The sequence below is a fragment of the Camelus bactrianus genome, unplaced genomic scaffold (assembly GCF_048773025.1).
Source record: "Camelus bactrianus isolate YW-2024 breed Bactrian camel unplaced genomic scaffold, ASM4877302v1 HiC_scaffold_28, whole genome shotgun sequence".
Lineage (NCBI taxonomy): Eukaryota > Metazoa > Chordata > Mammalia > Artiodactyla > Camelidae > Camelus > Camelus bactrianus.
In genome coordinates, this window is record NW_027413942.1 from 1,745,997 (window position 1) to 1,765,294 (window position 19,298).

At 37.9% G+C, this 19,298-nt stretch overlaps 1 pseudogene; it reads right to left on the reverse strand.

Moving 5' to 3' along the window:
* Positions 1–2,384: 2,384 nt before the first annotated feature.
* The window catches only part of LOC141576748 (large ribosomal subunit protein uL16-like), a 29,206-nt pseudogene continuing 12,292 nt past the window's right edge, over positions 2,385–19,298 (reverse strand).

Consider the following 19,298-nt stretch of genomic DNA (forward strand, 5'->3'; position numbering starts at 1 on the left):
TAGTTTTATATTGGAAAGATTTTTAAAAGATGCTGAGATACAATTATCAGGGAAAGAGTATGGAAGAATTCCAATCTTCAATAAAGACAGCTAATCTTCCTTGGTGAAATTGTTAATTCCAGGGCTAGAGCAGAGAATGCACAAGATGAGCCTGGGACATCCTGTGGTACTAGAAAGACAGTCAATCCTCAAAAAATGATGAGCCAGAAGCCTTCTTGAAGGGGTTCCCTAGAGCCAAAACTAGAGTAATTACAGCACAAAAAGTAATGATGCTAATAGATTGAATCCATAGACTAAGAATCTGTTAGTATATTTGATATAAGTAAAATAAAAATCCTCAAGGCTATTCTGATATAGATTTAATAATTGAACACATAACTAAGAAAGGAAAGCTTTTCTTTTTTTCCCTTTTTTTTCTTTTTTTGATTGAAAGTAGATTTATCCAGAGAGATACATTGAAAGGCAAGAGAAAGGCCACGAGGTGTGGGGGTTGGGTGCTCAGATTAAAAGTAGGTACATACTCCATGGACAGAATTCGGGCTGTCTCCAAAAGGGGGGGGTGGCCTCAAAGGCCCCGTGTTGCTGGTTTTTATGGGCTTGGTGGTGAAAGCTTTTCTTTGTAGGAGATCCAACCAATAAATGCAGAAGGAATGATGGAAACAGAAAATCACCATTTGGCAAACACCACAGTAATAATATCATTTCAGGTAAGAATCACCAATGAAAATAAAAATTAGAGAGTATGATGAAAAATAAGATAATTACCTGGTCACAAAGTGTTTGCCTACAGAACACTTATTAATTACAAAGGAAAAGCACAACTACAGCAGACAACCCCAATTGTATCACCTAAACCAAGTGAACAAATTAGCATCACTGGTAATTGTACAAGTCAGTAGCACGTGCCTCCTAGTAAGCTTAATAACGTCACTTGTAGAGTTCTCTTAACCAAAAATGTTTAACATTCATTGAATCATGGGGAAACCACACAAATCCAAATTGTTGGGCATTCTACAAAATTACTGACCAGTACTCTTCAAAGTATAAGAGTCTTGAAAGACAAAGAAAGATTTTGGAATTGTTTCAGATTACAGAAAACTAAGAGGGGACATGACAATTAAAATGCAATTGCATCAGATCCTGGACAGAGGGAGGACATTACTGAGACAACCGGTGAAAACTGAATACAGGCTGGAGACTAGGTAACAGTACTATATCAGTGTAAGTTTCCTGATTTTGATAACTACACTGTCACTGTGTAAGTTGTTAACATTTGGGGAACCTCAATGAAGACTACATGGGAAATCTTTGCAATATTTTGGTAGTTTTTCCTGAGTTTGACAAAAAAAAAAGTAAAACCACCAAAGAAAAAACAAAGCTAATAAATCAGAATAAAGTCTTGCTTTTATATCATATCAAGTTATTTCTGTACCTGTGAAGAAACTGTTACTGTTGACCCAGACGTTCATGGGGATAATAAAAAAATGACATGTGCTAGGGCAGATATTCAAGTTAAGTAACTTAAACTACCATTGCTTCTTGCTAAAGGAATGAGAAGATAAAGAGAAGCCAAGAAAATCAGAAAAAAATCTTATATAATTTCTGCCAACATTTTAATAATAGTTTTCAACTGGCTGCAGTATTACCCCCTTAATGACAGTTGAAGAGGCTTTGTGAGTCAGTAACTAAACACGACTGTAGCACAATGGCATCACAGTGGGGTAGGGGACCAGAAAAGCACGGGGCTCTCTCATCAATGGGTTGTCTTGTCCAAAACAATTACTAATGGCACCCTGACTGACACACACCCCTAGAGGAAGGTGGAGAAGTTGATCGCGGGCAACAGTGAAGAGTGATTTGTTACCACTGTCCCAGGTCAGTCTGAGAGGCCCAGATCTGCAGAAACTCCTGCTCAGGAAGGGCCAAGGGCTTGTCATCAGTCACACACCCCTGCAGGCAATCAGCTGTGACTTTAAACTGAGCTCTCCTGTGCTCCTTGAAGTACGAGGAGGGAAAATGTAAAGCAGAAGACTTTCCTAGCTACAGCAGGTAAGACACTTTTTCAGCACTCATGGGTGTGTAGCATGTACACCAAGATACTCACTGCAGCATTTTTTATACTAAAAAGCACTGGGAACAAGTTAAACATCCAGTAAGTAGGCTATAACATACCTCACCACTGTGCCAGGAGAGCTGGGGTAGGTTTAGCAGCTCTCTTGTTAGTAAACACTAAGTCACAGGCTGCAGATGTGCTGAATTTCTATCAGAACAAAGAATTTTCATCTCTAAAGGACTCACCTTTCAGATAAGGTTGTATGAGCATATCTGTAGCGCTCAGCTCCTGGAGGTACAGCTCCTGAGTCACAGGGCATCGGCACCTTATTTCAACAGATAATCCAAAAAAGGCTGCATAAATGTACAACTCCCAGCAATGGGGAGAGGGGAGTGAAGGAGCACAGAGAAAGACAGGTCCCTCCTGTCACTGGTCACGCCCAATAAGGGACGAGAGCACAACTACAGCTTTTGTAACTAAAACACATCAGGAAAGCTGTGAGCCTGCCCCAAGTTGGTGTTAAGGAGCAATTACAGAAAATACAAAACTGTGGGAGCACAAACTTGGGTTAACAAACTTTGATATTGTAATGATTGTTTAACGAAATCATATTCTCACCTTTATGTAAACACATAAGAAATGTATAATCAAAACCCATGCTTTCTGTGTTTGTCATTATACTGCTCCTTCAAAGCAAAATGTCCAAAAGCACAAAAGACTGAACTCTCAGTGCCAGTCACCGCCTTAACTGAGGGATTTCGCTCAGCTGCCTTGAAGCTGCTGTGCTAGCAGGGACCCGCTAACTGTCTCCTCGCCGTGAAAAGCAGAGACATGCTTTGCTCACTTTGCTTAGTTCAAGGTCACAGACTCAGGGCTGCTTCTGCTTATGGAAAACCATAGCTCATCCCTCGCCCTAACCGGCAGGACGTGCTTGGCTTACCAGGCGCAGGTGGATAGTGTAGGTCACTCCTGCTCACAGAAAACTGACCTAGCCCTCAGCTGGGGGCAGCTGGGCTGCTTCGCGTGCTTAGATGATTTCTGTTCATAGTATGGAGACTCTGTGGTGGCCTGGGGTTTCATTATCAATTATTCAGAAAACTGCAGCCTTGCTCATGATTGTTTGAGGCTTAAAATAACCATTTGTATTATCAATATTGTAACCTTCTAAGTATAAATTAAGATTATAATGTTTTTGTTTTTCATGAACTGAAACTGCTGACCGGCATCCCTGCACATACACCATACCCCTTACACATTCCTATGATGTATTTCACTGTGATTTATTTTTTGACTATTCTCAATAAATATGAGTTTTGGAACAGCTTGGGAGTTGGTCTCTGGCTCCCTCTCACTCTCTTTACCTGATAAAGTCTTGAGAAAATTCACTCTTCTACAGTGGGACTTTTGCTGGAGAAAACCCATGACAAACAGAACTCACACAAAAATATAGTGATCAAGAAAAAAATGAAATTTTCATGGCTGTACTCACTCAGTTCAGTCTAGTAAGAAATCTAACCTCACAAAGTCCTTTTATATTATCTTTTGTTTAATTTGTAAATTATTTTTATGTAAAGACTGAAGCAATGAACAGGTGTTGTTGTTGTTGTTTTGACAAATTAGAAATTTGTTGCAACGTAAGTCACCAAATCACTGGGGAGGGTACAGCTCAAGTAGTAGAGTGCAACCCCCAGTGCCGCCTCTAAAAATGAGGAAACCTAGTTACCTCTTCCCACCAAAATAAAAAATACTTCTGTAAACCAATAATAAATAAATAAATTTTTAAAAAATCATCATATCATCCATCTTCTCCCTCACCAATCTGAAATGCTGCCTGCGATAAATACCTATGTATATTGGGGTCTCTTTTTCAGCACTTTACTCAATTCATCCTAAAGTTGTTGTTGTTGTTGTTGTTGTTGTTGTTGTTGTTGTTGTTTTGACAGGAAAGTAGGATTTATTGGTCGTTGTGTGGAAGGAGGGGACAGCACCAAGTCTCTCATGAGTGCAGGGCCTGCCATTTGTCCAGGGGGCCACGATTTGGGATGTAGTTGACCCCGCAGCCATCCGGGATGAGCCACTTTTCTGCCACCATGTTTTCAAATTCATTTGTGTTAAACTTGGTAAATCCCTACTTCTTTGAGATGTGGATCTTCTGGTGACCAGGGAACTTGAACTTGGCCCTGTGCACGGCCTCAATCACATGCTCCTTGTTCTGCAGCTTGGTGCCAATGGACATGATGACTTGGCCAATGTGGACCCTGGCCACCATGCCCTGGGGCTTTCCAAAGTCACCCCGCATACCTGTCTGGAGCATTCAGAGGAAAGCTGTTCATATTCATCTGACACCATTTGGCCACAGAGTGGAGCTCATCCACTTTTGCCTTCTTCCGCCCCAGGTCAAAGATGCGGATCTTAGCATCAGGGACACCTCGGCAGAAGCATGGCTTTGGGTGTGGCTTGTTCTTACAGCACTGGTAACACCAGGCGGGGTGGCGGCCCATGGTGACACCAGGATCTTCAGTGGCGCACAGAAGGGAAAGAGCTAAAGTGTTTTATTTACTATCATTTCATGATACTTTTTTATATCAGAAATAGTCCTTTTGAAGATTGAAAAGCACACCTAGAGGCTTCAGAATGCAAAGCTTCTTAAAGGGCTAATCCAGAAAATAAAGTCTGGAATTCTATTATTTCTGTTGAAAAAGAAGTTGGCATGATTTCTCTCTCCTTTTTTACATCAAATGCAACATGGATACAGCAGGGAGGCCAGGAGCTTGGAAACACCTAGATTAGCATCAGGACCCTGCTCTGGTTGCATGATCCTGGGCAATTACTTAAATTTTCTTATCTTCCATTGTTTTCACCTATAAACAAAGTCCAAACATCTGCACATTGTTTCCTTTTTCCCATTTATATCCCCTTCTCTCTTTTTCTAAGTATAGGTAATCACATTTCAAGTGGATACACATCTTAGAGAAATTATCCTGCAGGAAAAAAAAATGAGAATGTTCTCAATGTACTATTATGAAAAGATTTCTAAGATATACTGTAATTTTTTAAGTCTATATACTGTGTTCTATTTTTTCATATAATGGGAGAAAAATGCCACTGTACATTTATATCTGTGTGTGTGTATGCAAAAAATAGTCGGGAAATAATTTTTAAGTTTATATAAAAATATTTCCTTTTTAACAATTTCAGACATGTCAAAAGGGGAAAAAGATTGACTCTATCTGGATTTAAAAAAAAAACAAACAGAAAAACTGTGGCCCCAGAAAAAAATAACCGTGCTAACCAGAAAATGAATGGTTTGAATGAGTTCCACATATCAAAGGCTGACTCAAATGAGGTGCTTTTTCACATTATATGAAAATGAATGTCTCTGTTTGACATTATGGTCAAATCCAGAAAAGTTTTTTCTTTGTTTTTCTATAATGTTTCACTTTATTCTTTTCTAATTCTACAGACTAAATATCTACCTTCAATCTACTCTTTGGTTTGTAAATAAAGTCTTTATTCTTAAAAATTTAGATCATTTAAAAATGAATTAAATTGATGAAATTATATATATCATTTACATAATCTATATTCATATGTAGCACATATTTTAGAAATAACAAACTACAACACAATGGAAAAGAAGGGTGGAAAGGAAAGTAGCAAAGACTTTTAATGCGAACTAGGCATCTTCTATTTTGTTGTACAAGCAATAGGGAGCCCCTGAAAGTTTTGACAAGAATGGGACATAATATGAAGAAAGAAATGTTTTTGAAGAATGAATGTAATCACAAAAACTAGATTATTCATAATAGCCAAAAATTGGAGAAAATAAAAATGACCATCAACTGAAGAATGAATAAACAAAATGTGGTATCAGCATACAATGGAATATTACTCAGACCTAAAAGAATGAAGTACTGATACACAATACAACATAGAAGAATCTTGAACATTATGCTAAGTGAAAAAGGCCAAATATAAAAGGCCATATATTGTATGATTCCACTTATATGAAACGTCCAAAATAGGCAAATTCATAGAAATAGGAAGTAGATTTGTGGTTGCCATGGAACTGGGAAGAGGGGCGATGGGAAGGGACTGTTAATGGGCTTGGGGTTTCTTCCTGAGGTGATGAGAATGATAAAGCATTCAATAGTAGTGATGGGTGCAAAACTTCATGGATAAACTAAACCCCACTAAAATGTATACTCTGAAAGGGTAAATTTTCTGGCATGTGAATTATATCTCAACAACACAAAAAAGGTGTGTGCGTGTGTGTGTGTGTGTAAAATACTACAGGTAAGAAAAATAGAAAGCAACCATATTGGTTTAGCAATGAATACGTAAAGGCCATCAGGGCTTCTATTGTTAAGCCCATCTAGGGAGCACCATTCAGATAACCAGACTCCACAGAGGACCTCTCACAGGGTCCCCATGGTGGAATATAGCCTGGGACTCTGAATAAGTGTAAGCAAAGGGGCAAGAGGACTGTCAATAACAATAAATATATGAATATGAGGAGCAAGGAAATAAGACAAAATAAATCTCTTTTCTCTTTAATTGAAAATGAAACATTCACAAAGAGGAAATTCAACAGAATTCAATACTTGCCATCTTTGGATTAAGAAATAAAGGCAATCTGTAATCTCTTACCCAGACTTTTTCAAATTTTCAACACTAAGCTTACCTGTATAAGGAGGAAAATGTATAAAAATGAATTTGTCTTTATTAACAAAGTATTTTATATCTCAACCATAGAAACCATTCTGAAATACGCAAGACCTAACCTATTAGAGAGTCAAGCATTGTTAAAGCCAATTTCTTGTGGAATCCATACACTACTGTCTTAATGGGAAAGGTAAAGTTCATAACCTACATCTTCACTGTCCAATATACCAGCCAAAAGCTAGTAAGCACTTGACATGTGGCTAAGTCTACACTGAGACGTGGTGTAAGTATAAAATATACTCCAGATCTCGCAGTTAGTACTAGAAAAAGAATCTAAAATATCTCCTTAATAAGTTTTCATAGTTTCATATTGATTACATGTTGAAATAATAATATTGTGATATATTAAATAAAATATATTAAAAATTAATGTCACCTGTTTCTCTTTAGTTTTTTTCATATGGCTACTAGATATCCGGCTTGTATTATACTTCTATTGGACAATGTTGTGTTAAGTGGCAGCTAAAAGAGCTTTCTGAGAGCTTCATGAGTCCTCCCTTGGTTCCCTTTTTCTTGTGCTCCAGGAAGTAAGACTTTTCCCAGAGTGTTTCCTGCACTGGAAACCGCTGCACACAGCAAGCAACATGAAACAAGCAATAACCCTAAGATGTGACTAGGAGGGAAATCTCTTACAGTTCCTAAGATTCACACTGTACTATGAATCTGAACAAGAAAAATGGAGATTCTCTTGGGGGGTAAGACTGTCTTAAGTAACAGTAGAACAGCCTCAGACAGCAATGATGTGAAATGTTTTAGGAGCTTGAAACTCCCAGCTGAAAGCCGCCACCGTTGCTGGGCCTCACACAGACAGCAAACAGAGCAGTGGGCCAGGGAGCCACGCACGCACATGTGTGGGGCAGGACAGCCAACTCCGAGAGGTGGTGAACAATGCCCAGGCAAAGTAGAAGCCAGCGGTAACCCACGGTAGTGGCCAGAAAGCTTCACGGAGAATCATTTTACCCCCACGCTGAAGGAATAAGCCTAAGACCTAAAAAGGAAATTATTTCTCTAAGAATGAGGAGGTCTGGAGAAAACCCCAAAATTAAGAATACTGTCCCCATAACCATTTATTCTCACTTAAATACCAGAAAATGCTAACTAATCTACAATGACAACAACAACAACAACAACAACATCTATAATTGCCCGGGGTGAAGGAACTGACTCTTTTGAGGCTGATGGAAATGTCTTCATTGTGGTAGCGTTTCCATGAATACAGTTGTCAAAACTTATCAAATGAAACCCTACATGGGTGCAGTTTACTGTATATATTATATCTCAATAAAGCTGATTGCAAATAAGTAGGAAACAAACAAAAGCAATCACCATTTGCCCTGTGGTGGTCACAATGTAGCTGTCATTCCCTGGGCATGTGCAAATTTGGTCACTGACAGTTTATATCATTGTAAGCTTTGCTGAATTATGTGTACTTTGTGTACACACATGTCACATTTATGACCCAATTTTTAATATCCTCTAAAAGATTACACTATGATTCAGCATTAAAAAAAAATTGATGCTTGCAAAAAAGCACAGAAAGGCAGCGGTGGGGACTAAGTTTGATATTCATGAAGCAAATATTTGTGATTAGATGAATGACCACAATTCTATTTTTGTTTTTTTTTTTATTTTTGGGGGGTTTTTTTGGACAAAGCAATATCCAGTACTTATAATGCACTCTATCATACTTTAAGCCAGCATTTTTCTTCCTTACTGACAAATAAAATAACAATTTGTCTTATAATTGATCATGTGGTGGGCAGAATTCTAAGATGGCTCCCAAGATTTTAACACCCTGTTTTACACACCTTCTCAAAGTTATTCAACCAAATAGTAATCTAAATTCTGCTGTGAAAGGATTCTATCAATGTAATTAAAATCTCTAATAAGCTGACTTTAAATTACTGAGATTACTGTAGGTTGGCCTGACCTGAAAAAATCAGTTCTTATGAGAACACTGTCCTTAAATAGCAAACAGCCATGCTGTGAACTGTGCATACAGAAGGCCATGTGGGAACCTAAGCGTGGCCTCCAGGAGCCTCTAGGGGAGTGTCTGTTACTCCCAGCCAGCAAGCAAACAGGAATGCCATTCCTACAAAGGCAAAGAATTGAATTCTGTGAACTACCAAGTGAGCCTGGGAGAGGACTGTGAGCCTCAGATTAGCTCGCAGCACTGGCTGACACTTTGATTTCTGTCTGCTAAGACTCAGAGGACAGGACCCTGCTAACCACGCCCAGACTCCTGATGGACAGTGACTGTGAGGTGAGCTGCTAAAGCAGCAATGCAAAACTAACACAGAAGGCTTCTTAGATTTGAGGAAATATGGTTTATATTATTTCTCTTAAAGGCTGCTGATATGCTCCATCATCAGTACAATTTCTCACACTTCACATTATTATGAGTGATGTGATTCAATTTCACAAGGCAGCAGGATGAGGTAATACTACTCTCAAAATTTTACAGGTAAAAAACTTTAGAACACATAATAATTTGTTTCCTCCAGCAACTGGGCATTCGATTTAGCATATTTGCCTCTGTCTTTCTAAACCAGTATCATTCCAAAAATAAATAAATAAGTAAAAATCTTAGTCCTTATCCATTTCAAAAGGAATGAAAATAAAGTTGAATGTGTGGTAAGAAAAGCTAATTTTGAGATCTAGCAAGGCCATATAATTTGAGGCAATCATCTAGTTTCTAAGAACTTCAGGGAACTCAGCTATTAAAAGAAGGACTAGTGGAAATTTAAATCAAGACTGGAGCCTAATTCATAGCAGAAAAATATACAGACATATATACAGACACAAATGGATAATGACATGCTCTGCCAACCTTATAGAGTGTATAATTAAATGCCATTGCAAATGGCCTGCACTTCAATAGCCCTTGTGTGCCAGACACTCATCTATAAATGATATATGAAGTGTACAGACAAGGACTACCATATAGAATAGTGGTGAGGGTTTCCAGCCACAGCCCCAGAATTCCTGGCTGCAGCCCCGGGCCCACCGCTGACTGAAGGCGAGGTCTTTGGCATGTCTAGCACCCCCTGTGCCAAACCTTCAGCTGTAAGACAGGGACATGGACAATATTTATCTCCGAGGGCTATGGTGAGGATTGAATGAGTTAATACATACAAAGCACACAGAAGAGCACATATTAAGCACTCAAATGCTGACATCAATATTGTTTACATAATAGTGCCATATTAATATTCACTTCTAAGAAAGGCAAACTGTGCATCTATGGAGGATACTAACGGACTGTCCCCCTGGGATGGCTTTTAATTTTATTGTATGAATTTGCCAGGGCACTGTTAAAATTTGTTACTGTGTTTTTTACCTTAGTGAAATGTTTATAGGTTCAAGTAATGTATCTATTTCTGTGTTAAAAATCTAATTGAAACATATGTGGAAACATTAGACACTGACATTCTAGGGCTTTGCTATGCAAAATAGAATTTTGAGGACCACCAATTCAGCATCCCCCAGCTGCTTGTTAAAAATGAACAATCCCAGAATACACAGTACATTTGGCCAATATACTTTATGTTTCTTTTCCATGGGAGGGATAGTTTCTCAGGCTTTTCTCTTCTTCTTTTAATACTCAGTACTTCCTTTTCTGTGCCTGTAAGGCTCCTGGATGCTATTCAGTCTATTTATAGAAGGTGCAACACTAGTTTTCAAAATTTTTCAAAAATCAAATAACATTATCTAGGCCATAGAAGCCTTTTACAAATGTACTTTTATGCAAATCAGATACTAGGAGACAATACTCAAATCCAAATAAATGTTGCTTTAAAGCTCATGTTGTTGCTTTATAGCACAAAACAGTGCAAGCCAAGAGGGAGGAGTAGGTAACCAATGCAACATGAAAAACTGATATCTAAGATTGGGTATTGCTAATTAAGGTTACAAGTTCAAAGCCTTAATCTTTATACACAAGTACTTGAATTTCTGAAATAAGTGGTTTGCGTCACCTCATTACTACAGTACATTGGTTCTCAAATTCTCGTCCCCTAATCATCAGTATCACTTGTGAACATGTAAGACTTATACTCCTGGGTTTCTCTCCAGACCTGCTGAATCAAATACCAGGTTTGGGGACCAGCATCTATGGTCCTACAAGCCCCCAGATGATCCTGATGATTGCTAAATTGTGGGAACTACTGGAATAGTGGTTTAGGCACAGTACATTTATGCCGAGTTTTTCATCACTAGTTTGAATTTAATTCTGCCTGGTCAAGTGTGAAAATGTATGAATGTTGGAATAGGACACAAAAATAAGGAAACCCAACATGTATGCCTGCAAATAAGTGCATCTATGACAAATTATAAAGAATTATGTGAATTAAAGCTGATGTAATTCAAAGTCACTGCACATTTACTTGATTGTCTACTATGTATGTTTGCAGAATTATTTATAAATTTTCTATAACCTTAAACTTTTTACAAAAATATAAGTATGCAAGCTTACAAGGTAGAAATAAAACCTGATTCATTGACGGGGGTGGGGGGGAGAAAATAAAGATAGATAATGTGAAAAAACAGTAAGTTCCCAAAGACAGGATCCTTAGGTCTTGACAGGATTATCTGTCTCCCTCTACACCAACCATAAATTCCTATTTACCACAATTTATTTCATTCAGGCATTTTCTTCTTTTTTTTTTTTTAATTGAGTTATAGTTAGTTTACAATGTTGTGTCAATTTCCAATGTAGAGCACAATTTTTCAGTTATACATGAACATACATATATTCATTGTTGCATTCTTTTTCATTGTGAGTTATTCAAGTACTTTTAATCTTTAATAGACCATCATTCAGCACACTGCTTTTAGTGTCTGCATGTAACTTTTGATAAAATTTTACAAAGGCTTTGAATTATAATTCTGGAAGGAGCAAAGTTCAAGTGTATATAACTACAGTTAGAAATACAGTATTTAAAACACAACCAAGAAGAAAGAGAAAATCTTCTATAAGACATTTTTAAAGACCAATATCCAGGTTTAGCTCTTTTTAAGGTAACAAAATAAAATTCAAAACTATTTAAATCTCCTAATGAACAAATAAAAATAACAGGGCACAGACGTCAAAACTATGTTCTCACTATATTTATTAAATGTGAAACAACTATAAATAAACTAATTAAGGAATAGTCCCATACAAAGTATGGGGAAGAAGGAAAAATGAATTTTATTCTAATGACAAACACTATCTCAGCAAACAAAAATAGTTTAAAAAACCACATAATAAAAACACTCTGCTTGTACCCACTGACTTACTGTATATCTTAGAGACTAACAAGTGCTCCTTCCCAAATTTTCTGCTACCCCTTCCCAGCATGACAAACCGTACATTTCCAAATCTAAATAATATATTTCTGAGGCTTGTCCCGTAAATAAGAATCTCTTTCAAAAGATTTACCTCTAATGACAAAACACATTTTACACATAGAAAATAATTATTTATAAACATCACTTTGCTCCCTAAGCCTTTAGATTTGACCTAGACAGGCTTCTTCTACTGCTAAAGATGTATCTGGGATGCCTGTCCTGTTGATGATACCAAGGGCAAGACTGAATTTAATTTAACAAATGCAAATTACTGCAAGTTGGTTAAATTACAGGTTTAATTTCATAATTATTTCGTATAAGAAAATAAACGTGGAAAATGCTTTTCAAGAGTCTGTTTATCTTCTAATATCTGTATAGGATTAAATCTGATTATTTTCCCCTCCTATTTCCGTACTGCAATTTTCAATATAAAACTTTTCACTGAACGGGGAGGGCATAGCTCAGTGATAGAGTGTGTGCCTAGCATGCACATGTTCCTGGGTTCAATCCCCAGTACCTCCTTAAATAAATGAATAAATGAATAAATAAATAAATTTAATTATCTCCCCCAAAATAAATAAATACAAACACAAATTAAAAAAAAAACCCTCCTCCACTGAAACAAGAGGCAGCAGCACGGTGACTAAAAGCATAAACCACAGTCAGATGATCTGGATTTGAATCCTAGTTCTGTGAATTCAAATTCCTAGCTATACATTCTTAGAAAATTCTCTGAATCAGCTCTTCTCCCATAAAAAAGGCTTGTTAGTATCTATTTCATAGGGACTGCTGTGAGAAATAAATAACGTATGTATATATCCTTAGCAGAGGGTCTGATATATTGCAAACATTCAATAAGTGGTAACAATGATAATCAAAACAAATAAGGATCAAATTATTAATTTATCAAATGATCAAATCTACACTTTTATCCTGTAGATTCTCAGCCCTCTCCTAGTTAATTCTTTATAAATAACTAGGGGCAGCTCTGAGGTATAAAATCAATCATCAAAAGAAAGAGACGTAGCAGGCACCTTCCTCACCCTTGTTCTCTCCCATGTTTCAACAGCCTTAGTCATTATCCAAACTTGAGAATAAAGACCTGCTCACACTGGGCAGAGGAGATCAGAGGCCATATTTAACACCTGTACTTAATGATAGCTCACCCACGGTGTAAGGCTGATACCATATACTCATTTTTCCAACACATTCAACATGAGAATGGGGACTTAGGTGGAAAAGAAATCAACCAAAAGCATCTTTCAGGAAGTACCTGTTGGATCAAAAGTCTCATTGCTGAGTCAAGAAGAAGGTCACCTTAATGCATCACATGTACCAAAAGAATAGGCTGTTTTATACTTTCTAGAAATGAAGGGAAACGTTCACATGAAATCTCTATCAACTTTTGTGACTGTCTTCTAATTCATTTAATAAATATTTTTTGAACACCTTTGGACTGACACTACACTAAGCACTTGGATACAAAAGTGACAAGGTAATAATATTCTCCTCTTGCAGAGCCTATTAGAAAATCGTTCCCTTTTTTTTTCTCTCTCATTCATTGATTGACTTACTATATGCCACTATGTGGCAGCAAATGTTAGGCATTTAGGGGAGGAGAGATTCACTAAAAAGATAAATAAGATAGAACCACTGTCGTCAAAGAACTGACAGGCTAGTAGAAGAGAAAAATACAAATACCTATGTTAAGTGCTATGAAGCCACATAGATACTGTGCATAATCAGGAGGAAAAACAACTAACTCTACTCACATTAACCAGGAAAGTCTTTCTAAAGAAGATGGTATTTAAATAGAGTCTTAAGGGATAAATGTTTCACAGAAGAAAGGAAAACAGTACTCCAGACAGAGGAAATAGCCAGGTGCAGATACATACATGAAACTATATACATGCACACACACATACACACACACAAACTGCATTAAATATATACATGTTACATACAAATGGAGATACAGTCAGTTTTTAGATGGAAGCAGTCATTTGAATTACAACACAGAAAATGATGCAATTGCCTACTTTTCCAATTCTCCCAAAGATGGTACACAGCTAATAATATATATATAAGGGAAAAGTTAGTTCCTTCCAATTCCAGCCTTAGAGCATTAGCACTTAATTCTCTCCCTGAAATAAAGGGAGGTTTGAATGCTAGGTTAAATCTGGACTAGAAAAGGCTCTCCCTTAAGCAAAGCATCAATTCAGGTTGGAAAATAAAGGAAAATAGCAAGGGTATCAAATTAGAAGCTCCTTAAATGGACAGGGTTCAATTTTAAACAGTAGGAAAAAAATTAATTCCTCAGAGAGTAATAAAATTTGAAGGAAGAAAGGGAAATCAGACATGATGCAAGGTTTCTCCCAATGATCATTCTATTAACATTGATACTTGCTTTTTCCATTAGTGTGTACTTGACTTTACACATATTTACATATCATGGTACTCACATTCTGTAAGCCCCCTAACTCTTGCTATACATTCACGTGAATAGTTTGCCATTTAAAAAAATTAAATTCAGGCAGATGGGGTGAATAAATTTTTTTTAATTGTATAAAAATTAGTAAAATCTTCCTGGAAACCCTTCCTAGCTTCTGAATATTAAGTATAAATACTTTTACTTTTTGAGTAATTGCCTTATCATCTTAAAAAAAAATCATGAAATCTGTTAATTTTCCTTTATGTCTATGTTTTAAAATGTGGGTTAGAGGCTTATCCATGTCTATGCTTTATCTTTATCAATAATCAGTATTTACACACAATATAACTGGTAAAGTACCTTATACTACAAAGGAAGTAATCAAATGAGAAACGGAGAATTTAATGATGGAGCAAGGTTTCCCAAACTTGGTATATTTGACCTTTTGGACCAGATCATCCTTCATCATGGGGTGCTGTCCTGTACAAGTTTTACACCTGGCCCCTACCAACTAGACACCAGCAGCACCCTCACACACAACTCTCCCCTACTTGCGACCATCAGAAACATCTGCAGATGTTGCCAAATTCCCCCCTGCGGCCACTGCTGCATGCGGGCAGCGTGCTGCGCTTCTCAGTGGTTATCTCACTTCACCTAACATAGTGTCCATGAAATAGTTGTTATTTCCCCAGCTTAACAAATAAAGAAACTAAAGCCAAGAAAATTAAACAACTTGCCAAGAGTCACGTAACCAACAAGTGTGGCAGCCCGTACCGAACCCACACAACGGGGCTTCAGTCCCTGCTCTAGTCACCGTTCTGTTGTCTCTTAATACCTCAGCATTTTTCATGTGACACTTGAAAAATAATATTTTGAATCTTATCTGAAAATAAAAAAGTAAAATTATCCACACAAGAGGAATTTAAATTAAAAGACTCCCAACCTAAATTCAGGATAAACTAACAAGTATTTTTTAAGCACTGACTGTATGTATGCCCAGTACCAACTTTAGGAACTAGAGTGATTCAAAGAAAAAAAAACTACATTTATTAAGGATTTGGCTCAAGACCTTTTCCACACATTACCTCTCTGAAGTCTCACAACATCTCTGTGAGGTTGGTATTAATATCGTCGGTGGATGTAGACAGTGTACCAGGTTCTTGTCCCATCCCAGAAAGAATTCTGAGATAAGATGTAGTGTTTAAAAAAGGTAAAGTGAGAACTTATTAAGGGATGGATTGTACACTCTCAAGGGGAGAGCTAGCAGGCTCAGATGAGCAGCTGCCTTGTGTTTCTCTGGCAAGTTAGTTACATAGGTTGTAAAAGTGAATGGGTGGGTTATTCATTAGGGAAGGAAGGGTTTGGGGTCAGATTCCCTGATTGTCATCCCAAATCCACATTCCAAAAGAGAAAAGAGATTTTTGTCCTTATTTAGTCTGGATCAGAAGTGTCATGGCATCAGTGCATGATGGATACTTCTAATCTGCAAGGCTAATATTAATGAAATGAAGGCATAATGAGAAAAAGTTTCATTCAGACACTGGAAGTTCCTGCCTTTTCTCGCCTTTCTTTATTGGTCTCCAGGCCACTGATCACCCCTAAATGTGTGACCACTTATGAGCTTAAAGATTCCTGCTTTTCTTTCTCTGCCCATGGACCCCTGGTTCTTACATGATATGTGGTTTCCTGCATTTGGCCTGTGCCCCTCATTTCTGCCCAATTGCTGCCATTTGGTCTGTGTTCCCCTTTCTCTGCTTATATCTAGCTATCTGCCTGCTCTAACATTACTTTTTTCAAATGAGGAAGCTAAGGCTCAGAATAGAAAGGTAGTCCCTGACCTAAGAAGGCTTACAATTCAATTGAAGAGACACAAACACACAAAAAAATGTTTTTTTAAAGACAGAGAATAAGTTAAGTATCTCAGTTAACAACACAGAGGGTGAGAAATAAAAATGAGCTGAAGGAAAGTATGAAGGAGGATTAATAAAATGGCTCACTTAGGCTAACAGATTACTTATTCTTATGCTCACCCTTAAAATGGTCAACTGACCTGACTGACCGGTTGCTACTCATGGTTACAGGCCCATTGTTGAAACTGAAGCTGTTGATCTTACTGTTTCTAACTTATTCCAGTCATTGAAAGTCATCATCATGCTGGGTCTCTGAGTCCTTCTCCAAGAAGAAGGTCCAGTCACAGGACTGTCACCTTATAAAATACCCTGAATTACCAAGAAGACCACACCTTGAGATAAAGCAATCTAACCACTACCCTCCATAGAACTGATCACCTGAAGGCATCATAACACCATTCTGAGTTTTCTGATGAGAAAATGATTGTGTTGATGGTTGTCAATGCTTTATTGTTTGAGCTATGGCTCTAGAACCACCCTACCCACTCCATCCCCAAGGTGGGTACACAGTTTGGAAGGCACTAGCCTGCTGTGAATCCCCTTTGCCTGACAAAGCTATAAAGCTGCCTCTTTTATTCTAAGCTCCAAGACCCAGTCTCTGAATTCTTTGGCTTGTCAGGGAGCGGGGGCCAATATTTTGGCAACAAGCATACAGTTAGATTAGTCAGGGAATACTTCTTAAAAAGGGTTTCTAGTATCCTCTCTTAAGAAAGGAAATGCATGAGCAAAGTGTAAGAAACTGAGGAGGAGAAACACATCTGAAAACAACAAGAAACAGAAGCGTGGGGACTGAAATGTAAGCTTTGTGATAGCCAATGCAAGCAGCAACTCAGGGAAATGATGAGGAGTGATACGTGCCTTAAAATTCAGATGGAGCAGTAGCTGGAGATGAGACTAGCTCTGTGCTTTTAGGGCGCTCCTGCCACAAACACTCTAAGGCATAACTACAGGAATGAACAAAAAAGGGCTGAAGGTGAAGACTAATGGTTGGTAGTGGAAGCTTAGACATATGGAGTCAAACACCAAAATTCATAAGATGGGTGATGGGTCATCTACTTTGCTTTATGCATTTTGTCTCCCCAAGCAGAATGTAAGTTTCCAGAGGGCAGGGGGCTTTATGTCCTGTTCACTTAGATCAATGTCTGTCATAGTAGGCGCTCAGTAAATGTCTGCTGCTGAATAAAGGCAGTTTTCAAAACAGTTCACCTATTCAGAAACTAAGGCCACAAATGTATTCAGCGTTCAAAAAACAAAAAACAAACAAACAACAACAACAAAAAACCCAGCAAGCACACACACAGAAATAAGAAGACTATTGTCCTATTCAACTTTATTGCAACAACTAACATTTACTGGGCACTAACTCTGAGAAGACACTGTGATCCATTATCTCAATCCTCTTAGCTGCCCTGTGACAGAAGTAGGTAGTATTATTATGATCCCAGGTTTACAGGTTCACACAGAGAATAAATAACCTGGCCAAGGTCACAAAGCAGTGCAGCTGGAGGAAGCTGGGTCTGTCAACTCCAAGGCTTGCCTCTCAACTACTACATCACATACACAGAACTACAAGTATTCTTCTTAGGCAAAGCTATGGAAAAGTGGCCAATGAGGAATGAAAACAGCAAAACAAAACAAAACAAAATAGAAACTCCAATGTAGTCAAAAACCGTTGGTCCGCCCCTCTCCTATAGCGGCTACTGTGGAATCTCCCCACCTGGGTACCCTGACTACGCCATGCCCAGCACAACTTCAGTGGTTTAAACAATCCAGATACTGAAAAGCAGGAACTAGAGTCAAGCATCTAATCAACATTTCAAAGAGCGGTAGATAACAAGTGGTAATGCCCCAGGGCCACAGACCAAAGAAATGACGGCTGTGACCTCAGACTAAGGCTGACCTCAGACCTTCCCAAGCCCTTCTCCCCATGTCTGCCTCTTCCCTCCCTCCTATGCCCTGCGTGTCTCTCCCCACCTCTGCACCTCCTCTCTCCCACTATATGGCCTTCACAAACACTCTGAAAATTTTTGTTTCCTGCTCTAAATTTCTCATCTAGTAAGTTAAATTTGTAATATTTCTCTAATGAAAAGAAGTCTACCTGTAGACAGGTAGAAAAATGTTCTCTGCATGTTGCAGCATCAGTCCAAAGGGCACATTATCAAATTCACACAGTAGTCACTAAAGAGACCACCAATCAAACAAATTAAAACTGACATCCCACATATTTATTTATGTAGCCTTCTGGTGTTACCCAAATAGTAACTACACAGGAGGACATTAAACCCACTAGACAGACTCTGCTCTTCTCCCATCAGTCCAGTAACACATCCATGACTGCAAAGTTCTGAAAATCTCTAAAATGGAAAGAAGTGTAACTCCAGAAGCATGATTGCAATCGTTACCAACAAACAAAAATATTTAAAATATTGAATTTCCTTAAAAAACTAGAATATTCATTAAATTAACTACTTAGAGATGCACTAAAACATAAGCTAATTTAACTTCTGCACTTACACCAAAATCTAAAGCAAATGTGCCTTAAAAGCAGACAGACAGTAAGCCAGAAAGAGAAAGAAAAATACCATATGTGCTCTCTCATATGTGGAATCTTAAAAAACAAACAAAGTATAAATACAGAACAGAAATAGACTCATAGACATAGAATACAAACTTGTGGTTGTCAAAGGCGTGGGGGGTGGGAAGGGATAGATGGGATTTCAAAATTGTAGAATAGATAAACAAGACTATACTGTGTAACACAGGGAAATATATACAAGATCTTATGGTAGCTCACAGAGAAAAAATGTGACAATGAACGTATGTATGTTCAGGTCTAACTGAAAAAGTG